The sequence below is a fragment of the Aegilops tauschii genome, chromosome 2 (genome assembly GCF_002575655.3).
Source record: "Aegilops tauschii subsp. strangulata cultivar AL8/78 chromosome 2, Aet v6.0, whole genome shotgun sequence".
NCBI classification, from domain to species: Eukaryota; Viridiplantae; Streptophyta; class Magnoliopsida; order Poales; family Poaceae; genus Aegilops; species Aegilops tauschii.
The window spans coordinates 220,289,529-220,298,738 of NC_053036.3; positions in this window are offsets into that span (position 1 = coordinate 220,289,529).

Here is a 9,210-nt window from a genome sequence, read left to right on the forward strand (position 1 = left end):
CCTATAGAAACCAGCATGACCAAGGAAACTTCTTATACCTTTGATATCTTTAGGACACGACATCTTTTCAGTAGCATCTACTTTAGCTTTATCAACTTCAATACCTCTTTTAGAAATTTTATGCCCCAAGACAATACCTTCATTAACCCTAAAGTGGCACTTCTCCCAATTCAGGACAAGATGAGTCTCTTCACATCTCTGCAAAAATCGATCAAGGTTGCTTAGGCAATCATCAAAAGAAGTTCCATAAAGGGAGAAATCATCCATGAAAACCTCAACAATATTTTCACAAAAATCAGAAAATATAGCAGTCATACATCTTTGAAAGGTAGCAGGTGCATTGCATAAACCAAAAGGCATACGTCTATAAGCAACAGTACCGAAAGGGCAAGTAAAAGTGGTCTTTTCCCGATCATCTTTTGACACATGTATTTGGGAAAAACCAGAATAACCATCTAGAAAGCAAAAATGTGTATGTTTGGATAATCTTTCTAGCATTTGATCAATAAAAGGTAGAGGGTAATGATCTTTTCTAGTGGTTTTGTTTAATTTGCAAAAATCAATTACCATTCTATAACCTGTAACAATTCTTTGTGGAATCAATTCATTCTTATCATTAGGAACAACAGTAATACCTCCCTTCTTAGGGACAGAATGAACAGGACTTGCCCATCTACTATCAACAATACGATAATTATACCTGCCTCTAGAAGCTTTAGTATTTCATTTCTTACCACTTCTTTCATCTTAGAATTTAACCGTCGTTGGTGATCAACAACTGGTTTAGCATCATGCTCAAAATTAATTTTGTGCTGACATAGAGTGGGACTAATGCCCTTAAGATCATCAAGAGTATATCCAATAGTGGCACGGTGCTTCTTTAGAGTTTTCAATAATTTCTTTTCTTCATGCTCTGAAAGGTTAGCACTAACAATAATAGGATATATCTTCTTTTCATCGAGATAAGCATATTTCAAAGTATCAGGTAATTGTTTAAGCTCAAACATGGGATCACCCTTGGGTGGGGGAGGATCTCCAAGGATTTCAACAGGCAAATGGTGTTTCAAAACAGGTCCTTGATTAAAGAATATTTCATCCATCTCCCTTCTTTCATTCATAAACATATCATTTTCATGGTCTAGCAAATATTGTTCTAAAGGATCAGTAGGAGGCACGACAATAGAAGCAAGACCAATAATTTCATCCTTACTAAGCAATTCTTTATCATGGGGTTATCTACGAAATTTAGAAAAAATAAAATCATGAGATATATCCCCTAAACCAACAGTAACAATATCTTTCTCGCAGTCTATCTTAGCATTAACAATATTCAAGAAAGGTCTACCGAATATAATGGGACAAAAATCATCTTGTGGGGAACCAAGAACAAGAAAATCAGTAGGGTATTTTATTTTCCCACACAAGACTTCAACATCCTAACAATCCCAATTGGTGATATAGTATCTCTATTGACAAGCTTAATAGTAACATCAATATCTTCTATCTCAGCAGGTGCAATATCATTCATAATTTCTTGGTACAAGGTATATGGAATTGCACTCACACTAGCACCCACATCACATAAGCCATGATAACAATGATCTCCTATTTTAACGGAAACAACATGCATGCCAACAACAGGTCTATGTTTATCTTTAATATCGGGTTTAGCAATCCTAGCAGCTTCATCACAGAAATAAATAACATGTCCTTCAATATTATCAACCAAGAGATCTTTAACCATAGCAATACTAGGTTCATCTTTAATTTATTAAGGGGGTGTAGGTGCTCTAGTATAACTCTTACGAACCACAGTTGAAGCTTTAGCATGATCCTTTATTCTAACAGGAAAAGGTGGTTTCTCAATATAAGCGGTAGGGACAATAGGATCGACATTATAAGTAATAGTTTCTTCTTCAACTTTAATAGGTTCTACTACTTCCACTTCAATGGGAGGATGATATTTAAACCACTTCTCCTTAGGGAGATCAACATGGGTAGCAAATGATTCATAGAAAGAAGCTACTATCTCAGAGTCAACTCCATATTTAGTGCTAAAATCACGAAAAGCATCAGTATCCATAAAAGATTTAACACAATCAAACTTAAGGTTTATACCTGACTCATTACCTTCATCGAGTTCCCAATCTTCAGAGTTGCATTTAATTCTTTCCAATAAATCCCATTTGAATTCAATAGTCTTCTTCATAAAAGAACCAGTACAAGAAGTATCGAACATGGAGCAATCATTATGAGAAAGCCGAGCATAAATTTTTTGAGTAATGATTTCTCTTGAGAGCTCGTGATTGGGGTATGAATATAACATTGACTTAAGCCTCCCCCAAGCTTGAGCGATAATTTCTCCTTCACGAGGCCAAAAATTATATATATAATTCCGATCACGATGAACCAGATGCATAGGATAAAACTTCTAATGAAATTCCAATTTCAATCGGTTGTAGTTCCATGATCCAATATCATTAGCCTATACCATGTCAATGCCTTTACCTTCAAAGATAAAGGGAAGACCTTCTTCTTGACAACATCCTCGAGCATACCTGCAAGCTTAACTAATCCACAAACTTCATCCACATAGATCAAGTGCATATCAGGATGTAATGTTCCATCTCCCGCATAAGGATTAGCTAGCAGTTTCTCTATCATACCCGAAGGAATTTCATAATAAATATTTCCAGTAGGTGCAGTAGGTTTAGGAGCATTTCTTTGCCCTTCCCATCGAGGTGAAGATACCCCGAACAAGCCACTCAAAGGATTATTTTCCATAGTAACAAGTGACAGTAAATTTCAGCACACTATATAAATGTTTCCTTACCAAATTCCACTTACCAAAGGCTCTTCACTCTCCGGCAATGGCGCCAGAAAAGAGTCTTGATGACCCACAAGTATAGGGGATCAATTAGTCCTTTCAATAAGTAAGAGTGTCGAATCCAACGAGGAGCAGAAGGAAATGACAAGCGGTTTTCAACAAGGTATTCTTCGCAAGCACTGAAATTATCGGTGAGAGATAGTTGTATGATGAGATAATTCGTAACGGGTAACAAGTAACAAAAGTAAACAAGGTGCATCAAGGTGGCCCAATCCTTTTTGTAGCAAAGGACAAGCCTGTGTGAACTCTTATATAAATCAAGCGCTCCCGAGGACACATGGGAATTACTGTCAAGCTAGTTTTCATCATGCTCATATGATTCGCGTTCGTTACTTTGATAATTTGATATGTGGGTGGACCGGTGCTTGGATGCTGGCCTTCCTTGGACAAGCCTCCCACTTATAATTAACCCCTCTCGCAAGCATCCGCAACTACGAAAGAAGAATTAAGATAAATCTAACCATAGCATGAAACATATGAATCCAAATCAACCCCTTATGAAGCAACGCATAAACTAGGGTTTAAGCTTCTGTCACTCTAGAAACCCATCATCTACTTATTACTTCCCCATGCCTTCCCCTAGGCCCAAATAATGGCGAAGTATCATGTAGTCCGCATTCACATAACACCACTAGAGGAAAGACAACATACATCTCATCAAAATATCGAATGAATACCAAGTTCACATGATTACTTATAACAAGACTTCTCCCATGTCCTCAGGAACAAACATAACTACTCACAAAGCATATTCATGTTCATAATCAGAGGAGTATTAATTGTCATTAAGGATGTGAACATATGATCTTCCACGGAATAAACCAACTAGCATCAACTACAAGGAGTAATCAACACTACTAGAACCCACAGGTACCAATCTGAGGTTTTGAGAAAATGATCGGATACAAGAGATGAACTAGGGTTTGAGAGGAGATGGTGCTGGTGATGATGTTGATGGAGATTGACCCCCTCTCGATGTGTGGATCGTTGATGATGACGATGGCTTCGATTTCCCCCTCCCGAAAGGAAGTTCCCCCCGGCAGAACAGACACTACTGCAGGTTGCTGCTAACGCGACACTACGATCAGAGACCCTTCGACGAAACTGTGTGCGATGCCATAATCGCAAACGATGGTGTAAAATAACCGTCAAAAAAGGTGCAAAACGTTTGCGATGGAGGATGCATCAAACACGGTTCAGATTTTAGTTGCATGTGCGATGCAGGGCATACGGTTCCACTACTAGGGAAAACCTTATACACAGAACTTTAGTAGTAGCGCTTGTTAAAAAAGCACGCTAGTGCTAACTAGCAGTAGGGCGTTGGCGAAAACCGCGCTACAGATACATATATAAAAGTAGCGCGCCTGGCCATAAAAGCGCTACTACTAAATTCCCACTGCTAAGCCGATAGGCTACACATAGTAGTAGCGATCTTATAGAAACAACGCTACTGCTACTTGTTTTGTAGCAGCGCGTTTATGAAGAAAGGCGCTACTGCTAACGAAAATTAAATTAAATGGAAAACAAATAAAAAAGAGAAAGGAATAGCAGTAGCGCATGTTCAGAAACGCGCTATAGCTAACGTAGCAGTAGCGCACTTCCTGGAACGCGCTACTGCTACTTTTGACTTAACCGTGCAGTTCGTTTTTCTCCCACGGCCACTTCCCCCAAATCCCTACTCCTCCGTTGCCGCCGCCCTGCATCGCCGTCGGCCGCCGCGCACTCTCCCGTCGCTCTCTGCACACCCTCGACGCCGCCCCTGACCCCGACCTCGACGCCGCCCCCGACCCCGACCTTGCCGCCGCCCTCCGCCGCGCGCCCGAGGCCCCGACCCCGACCTTGATGCCGCCTACCCCTCCCTCGCCGCAGGCATCCGAGGTGAGCATGCCTCCTCCTCTCCCTCACCTACCTCTGCCTAGCTAAATTTTCTAGGGTTCTTCAAATTTTAGATTGCATCGAATTAGTTAGGGTTCATCGAATTAGATGGTAATTAAGGCAGTAGTTCCTAGGTACTAATTAGTTAGTAAGAAGTAGGGCAGTAGTGTTTAATAGAATTAGTAAGAAATTTAATAGAACTAGTTGAACTAGTTTTTTAGTAAGAACTAGTTGAATTAATAGAACAAGTGTATTTTTAGTAAGAAAATTAATATAACTAGTTGAACTAGTTTATTTTTAGTAAGAACTAGTTTATTTTTATTTATAGTAAGTTTATTTTTAGTAAGAACTAGTTGAATTAATAGAAAAAGTATATTTTTAGTAAGAAAATTAATATAACTAGTTGAACTAGTTTATTTTTAGTAAGAACTAGTTTATTTTTATTTATAGTAAGTTTATTTTTAGTAAGAACTAGTTGAACATGTCACATTTGTTGTTATTTTTTAGTTAAAGCAATTATTCCCGCATTGACGTAGACGATGCCTATCCCGCATCCTCGTCGTCGACTCGGCGGAGGACACGTGCTTGACCAGATGGGCCATGTTCGGGACTGGGCTCCGCCGGGCTGGTACTGGGTGGCGCTACCTACCGGGGGGCGCAGCTTGGTGAGGAGCCAGCCCGTCGTTGACCCGAACCTTCTTTGGTGGCGGTCGCGTGGGCCAGTGACGTTGCAGAGGCTTGAGGACCCCGCGGAGGTGGTGCATCACCGTGTCAGCGAGGAGGACGCGCACGTCCGTCACTACTTGTTTGCGTTGGAGCACAGGTTCTCCAATACCTGGCAGGTTCTCCAGGGATCTCACTGGAGCTATGATCCTGTGATGGTTCCTTCTCTTTGGGTGTCCACCGCCCGCGCCGATACCCATCGTGCGCTAGGGTTTTAGTTGTATTAGTGATGTTATATGTATGATACTATTCAAGATGTATTAGTGATAATATTCGACTATGTACGGACGCAAGACATGATTTACTTTTGCTTATTGAATGCATGCTAATTTGAATACTTATTTATTTTACGATTTTATTTTGCATATTGAATGCTCAAATTGGAGAAGTACTCCTATTTTGAATGCTCAAATTGGACCCCACTATGCAAGGCGTATGCATTTGATTAGTTGATAGCTTATAGGGTTTTTGTTTTTGCAGAAATCTAGGAGCCCCTCCATCATCCCCGCCGTAGTCCCCGCCACCGACCCCCTCCGACCTTGAGGTGAGACCAGCCAAATCTCCATGTCAATATGAGTCCTATAAGATATTTTGAAATGTTTTTGCTCATATTTTCAACCATTGAAATGCAATGACCATCAAGTTTGAATGCTCATATGATGATGCAATGACCATCAATGGTCATGTTAGCAGGTTACACCTCCGAGTGGCCTATGATTTGCCGGGGTGTTGATTAATTTCCGTTCTGGCAAATTTCAGGCGCTCGATATGTCCTTTTTTAGCAAAGGTTATGCCGGATTTTTTCGTGACTTTTGGCATGACTTGTGCTAGAATATGTAGGAAATATCGAGTGGCCCAGATTTGTGTGTTGAGTTTCCTGCTAGTTGCCTTCGATCGATTTTCAATTAATGTTTCAACTATGAACATAGGAAATGTCTAATGACGAAAAGGATTTCGGTATTTGCGAATAATGCGAAGACAAGCGCGGCCTGTGTGACAGAATCTTCCTAGTTGATGATAGGCGCTTCAGCATCAAGCTGGACGAGACCTTCGAAGTGGATACAGTAAGTCACAACAACAAGTCTTTTTTTCGTAATTAAGCATGATTTCTGCTTCATTTACTTCAACTTATAATTTAATTTTTTAACTATTCTACTAGCGTATCCCCTGCCATGCAAGAGTTTTTGTCTTGCATAAGATAGGTTTCAGTCCTATGAAAACTATGGAGGTAAAGAGAGTTTACTTGAAGACCGAGCATGGTTATACTTTCGATGCAAAAGTGTACAATGCAGACACCTACATCTATTTTGAATGCGAAACTTGGCAAGCACTATGCAAGGCTTATGCATTTGAGCCTGATATGGTTATACCTTTGATATTCGTCCGGAAGATGATATTGAAGGTAATAGAGACATCTGGGTCGATGTGCAGACGCCTCCAGTTCTACCACTATGTGAGTTTCTCAACCATATTTATGTCTTGGATATTGTTTATTCAAAAATAGTTGACAACTAATTTCTATTGGCAGCTTATTTCCATTCAAGCAAACATGTCCGACGCTTGGTAGACATGACCGTCCACTGACCCGGGGCTGAACTAAACTGCGAGGAGATAGGTCATTATGTTTCATGGCTTCAAGATCTTGATGCTGTCAAGACAAATTATTTTCCTGGACTTAAAAATCTTAGTACTCAAAACGTGCGACCAATAGTGTTCGTATTGAACTACGGTCACATCTATTTAGGAAAGATGGTAAGATTTTTGATATTTGTCCTCAGTGCATCTTTTGCATACATTATTTTTTAAGCTAAACTTCATTACTAAGTATGTTAATACGATGTTCTTCAACAGGGACTCCCGATGAATGTTGTGCCTCATTGGATCGGGACTAAGGTCGCATGAGAATGGTTAGTTTACGGCCAAGACATCCTACATTGCACTTTAGTGCATTCAGGATTTCTCAAAGCGAGGAAGTCTTAATAGTCAAAGACTGGAGCAAAATTGTGAAGGATCGCAGAGAAGTACTAGGGAGCAAAAATCAGAAGCGCAACCCACAATTAGGAGACAGGTTCATCTGCATGCTCCAATATGATGAAGCAGGAGTGCTACACATGTTTTATGCTATTTTACCTGAGAGAGAGCAGTAGGAGTAATTAGCTAGTTAATTAGAATGAGTTTGAAGATGATGATGTGCTACACTATGATTATGATGATTAAATAGCTAGTGTTGGTGGTAATGACTATGATGATTATTATTAGCTAGCGTTGGTGGTGATTAGATAGCTACCGTAGCTAGTGTTGGTGGTGATTAGCTAGCTAGAATGAGTTTGAAGATTATGATGTGCTACACTATGACTATGATGATTAAATAGCTAGTGTTGGTGGTAATGACTATGATGATGATTACATAGCTTGTGTTGGCGGATTAGATTCAAGTGGAGGCAACATGTGGTGCACATCGAAAGTACTACTAGTCCAAACTAGTAGTATACTTTCGACATGCACCACATGTTGCCTCCACTTGAACCTAATCCACCTTCATTTCTGACACTGTTATGAACATAATGATATAACAACCTCATAATTGGTATTGTACCAAAATTTGTATAACGGCGTATAAATACACTAAAAATTAAAAAAATGAAAATAATAATACTAGTAGCGATGGACAGGAAACACGCTACTACTAGTTAGATTAGCAGTAGTGCTGGAGTAAACACGCGTTGCGGCTATATGTCTTAGCAGTAGCGTGTGCCGCACACGCTACTGCTAAGTAATAGTTGTAGCGCCTTACTAGTAGCGCAGTTCCCTGTGCTACTAGTAGGCATTAAACCCGCGCTACTACTAGACTTTTCCTTAGTAGTGTTCAGCTCAATTCACTATTTGCGATGAGGAGGAACAAAAGAAACGGGCAGCCAGATGAAGGTGTGTGCGATGTACATCATACGGTTCACTCGGATGAACTATTTGTGATTAGGCAACACAAAGAAACGGTCAGACCAATCAAGCTGTGTGTGATGTACAGCATACGGTTCACTCGAATGAACTGTTTGTGATTAGGCAAGAGAATAGAAACGGTTCAATATAACAATATGTATGTGATACGCTGCAGACAGGTCTGTAATCAGAAATGTGTGTGAAGACCGATAATAACACAGACGATTGCTTCTAATAAGACGTATGTTATATGCTCTGTCTACAAAACATCTATTGGCCATTGTGGGACGGGCGGTCATCCGGATACACCATAAGGATGCGAAGAGGCATTCCTATCAGCAAGGACTAGCTGTTCCACCAGTAGCTCATGTAAGAAAACTATCAAGTTAAGTGTGCTCAGGCTGGAGCAGCCATCAGGATGGGTGACTGGATGGGAAGTTGTGTTGATGTTAAATTAACTGATAGGTTGGGTCATTTCGGTCAAATGACCGAAATGACCCATTCCCTCAGCTAATTTAACCTCGAGGTCCTTGTTTTTTTAACACATGTTAAAGAAGGTATACCGCATTACTTTTTGACAATGTGTGATACGTGGCATATAGTTGATCCATCCGACCTGTTGTGATGGAATAGGCCGTGTGTGTTGTGGGCAAACGCTTGCTAGTATTCAACCGTTTGGGATTGATGAATTCATCACCGACGGGTTCCCTAGTGTGGTACGTGTTCATCTGATCATCATCTACTTCTTGTGCTAGCTCGATGTTCTTTCTATGCTAAGTTTCCATTAA